Source organism: Ips typographus, linkage group LG9, assembly GCF_016097725.1.
Source record: "Ips typographus isolate SLU linkage group LG9, UJ_Ityp_2.0, whole genome shotgun sequence".
Lineage (NCBI taxonomy): Eukaryota > Metazoa > Arthropoda > Insecta > Coleoptera > Curculionidae > Ips > Ips typographus.
Genome location: NC_138430.1, coordinates 806,493 through 810,033, shown reverse-complemented (window position 1 = coordinate 810,033; position 3,541 = coordinate 806,493). Strand labels below are relative to the sequence as shown.

At 34.6% G+C, this 3,541-nt stretch overlaps 1 long non-coding RNA gene across 1 annotated transcript; it reads left to right on the top strand.

Annotated features, from left to right (window-relative positions):
* Positions 1-1,278: 1,278 nt before the first annotated feature.
* LOC145733360 (uncharacterized) lies at positions 1,279-3,067 on the top strand. Its single transcript, XR_014179191.1, has 2 exons — positions 1,279-2,260; positions 2,324-3,067. It is a non-coding gene; the product is annotated as an uncharacterized LOC145733360 (long non-coding RNA).
* The last annotated feature ends 474 nt before the right edge of the window (positions 3,068-3,541 follow it).

The window sequence follows — 3,541 nt, the reverse complement described above, 5'->3', positions numbered from 1 at the left end:
GAATTCTCCTTTGAGCTTCTAATAAAGTTTGTGGATTACTAGCACGAATTAATTGTCCTAAGCGAAAATCTAAACCGGTTAATAAAGCGTTCAATGCCATAGTTTCTATTAAACTAGTTTGAGCATCTTTTTGTTGTCTAGATAAGCCTGATTTTTGAATATTAGCAAGTAATTTTGAATTTAATACTTGAAGTCGATTATAAAATGTAAGGGGTGATTCGTTTGGCAATTGTTTTAATCTTTGTAAATCTTGAATTAGCGATGAGAGATCTCTTGAGTCTCCAAAATGTAAGTTTAGTAAATGTTTAAGTTCTGCATAAGTTCCTGGATTTCTAGAACTTATTAATTGAGCGGCTCTACCTCTCATTTTATTTTTTATGTGAATTAAAAGAAAAACTTTCTGTTGTGTTGTAGCCATATTAAAAGCACAATCACAAGCATCAATAAAATTTCCTAGACAGATTTGATCACCATCAAATTCAGGAATAATTGAAAAAAATTCTGATAGTTTGTAAGGTTCTACTTCTACAACTGTTGCTGTTGTATCTGGCATTTTGATATGTTAAGATAATTTTTTTTATAACTAGTATTAAAATTGTTTTTAGTTTAAGTTTACTTTCTTATAGCTTAAACCAAAGATAGGATAGGGTATTAATAGTTTGGTGTAAGGAAATGCGATATTTGGAAAATCGAACAGTTTCACACAAAAATGTAAAATTGTAAAGTAAATCGAGATGATTCTTTACTTACATAAAAATTAACATTCCGTCGTGTTCTCGCTGCTGCTACTGGACTTTCCGGACGTAGTTTTCACGAGTGATGATCGGATTGCTTCTGACTTCTGAGTCTGAGGTTCTTTTCTTCGTTAAGGGATTGGAATCCGCCGTTACTAGTTAGAATACTCGTGTTCTAGCAACGTTTACGAATCCTACTGCGACTGCGCCAATTTGTTGGGTTCTTCTTCTTATGAAGCACTTTTTAAAAAAAATTATTTATTTCAAGAAATCACTTAATTATATTGGAATAATAAAATAATGGTACTATTAACTACTTATGCAAAAGTTTAATATTAATAGACGCGATTTTTACACTACACCTCTAATTTATAATATTAGCCTATGCTGACACAGCTTGATTGCACAATTTTACTATAGCTATGGTTTTGTAATTGGAACACGATTTCCGTTTAGCTGACTTGGCAATCTTATGGGTCAGTGTCCGTCTCTGGTGGGTGACCATGATATAACATATATATACGATATTCTTTTAATACAAACTATAAAACACCGATGTATCCAATAAAAAAACGGAAATTTGGCAGTTTTTCTATCTGTCCGACTAAAAGGTAAATACTGACCACCCTGTAGGTTTTTTTTTCATTTTCTCTCTCTGGGCTTTTCAATTATGTAGTATTGTCCAACTGAGGACAAAAGGTCATATTAGCAAACCTTTCAGGACTTGAGAATTTAATTAATGTTTAGACTACCGTTTTGCTGATAAATCGACCATTTTTATGAAATATCTAAGAAACGGTGCAAGATAGGTATAGGGAAATATTACCATTAATTACTAACCTTCTTACGAGGAATTCAAAAATAAGATTAGAAGCAGGGTGCTCCATTTGAAAATCAAAAGTTGGTGTCCTTTCCGACTGATCTGGCAACATAGCAAAGTCCAAGATATTTTGGAAAGAGAGTTTGAACTCAACCTAGGCTACGCTCAAAATTTCAGCGTAAAATGTTGAGTCGTTTTCTAGATATTTCTAATATTCCATCATCGTGAATCACCCTGTATACTTTCAAAGCAAAAAACGTGCTTTTCGAATTTCGTTCATAAGAAAAAAAAGTTGATCTTATAATATCTTGCAATGTTACGTACGAAATAGAGTTTTCGTCCGTTAACTCGTTTGATTTGTGTTTTTAATGTACATGGGCTTAGTTACACTAGTAGACCGATTCCGATCGCTTAAATCCTCCAATTGCACTTTGTGCACATTTTGTTGTAAATGTGGGTGCGTGACCTGATAAGTTATCAGGTGCTGTAGTCACGTGATTGGTTTCGATTTTTGTCGGGAAAGCGTCGGTGTGTGGTCGTGTTTCTTTGTGTCAGGTGCCATGTGCCTATTTAATCACCCCACTTTGTGATATCGGTCTCTTTACCACTACAGCACTCGAACTGCCGACATCTGACTTTTTTCTGAGCGGTGTGGCGCGTGTGTGAATTTGAATTTTTAATCCGTAAACATCTGGCCGAATTACAGGTAAATTGGTTTTGTTGTTAGTTCTTTTGGATTATTTTGTATCGGCCCAATTTTCCAACACAGCATTGTATTCGGCCCAACCGGATATTCAGAGATTTTTCCCAACCGGATATCCAGAGATTTTTCCAACCGGAGATTCAGGGACTTTTCCAACCGGAGATTCAAAGACTTTTCTAACCGGAGATTCAAAGACCTTTCCGACCGGAATTTCAAGGGTTTTCCCGATCGAATAACATTTCAATCGGGGACTGAATCAGCCTGACTTCAAAAGGTCAGAGTCGAACCACCACAATTCCTCTCTTGATTTAGTTTTATTCAATTTTATTTTATTTTTATTTTTTAGTTATATTAGTTTGCTCTAAACAACTTCAACACTTGTCATCACCTCTGGTCACCTTTTTGGTTGCCGGAACAAGTGTTGAAGCTGTTTGTTCGTTTTCCCTGGTGTTCTGCTGTTTTCTGCCTTAGGTACCTGTCACCAGTCTCTGGACCCCATTTCCTACCTGGAAATCAGCGGTGGCCACTACTGACGACTGGGAAGAGGATACTGGAGGTTCCAGGACCCAAACATCGTCTTTGACAGCTGGTAAGGGCAATTAGAGACAGTGTGGCACTGGGAAAACTTTTCTTGTTTTTTTTTTCCATTTGTTTTAAGTTTAACTTCAATTTTGTTTTCTTTTATTTTAATTTAAATTCCTTTGATAATTTGTTTCTCGGCAACTTTTGTAAATTTTGTAAATTTTTGTAAAGTTGTAAATATTGTAGTTTTGTTTTTTAATTTGTAATATACACGTGTACATATACAACAAGTGGTTCGTTTGATTCCCTGCAGTATATCCAAGTGTGTTCATCTATAGCTAGTTATGAGCTCATGCAATTAATCCACGACCTTGAGCTATCTAATTAAAAAATGGTGAAATCTCATTAACGTGAGGTTTCATCATAGCAGCAAAACCGAAACGAGGGAACTGAAAAGCAAATACTCAGGAAAATAGTCCTTAAAAAGTTGCTCTAACAATGTTCAAGTTAAATTTTAAAAATTTTCAAATTAGCTTAATCATTGCAACACAACACTTTTTTCAAAATGCTCGTTTATGATTTTTTGAAAATAACTCAAGAACGAAACAGAAATGAATGATGAATGGTTTTGGTTGCAAATGGTGTTAGATTGACCATTAAATTCAATAAATTATTTCCCATTTTAAAATTCCATCCTTCTGGTGACCAAATTATTCAAATCATAGCTACTATGTAACCAATTGCCGGCATATCTAATAAAAT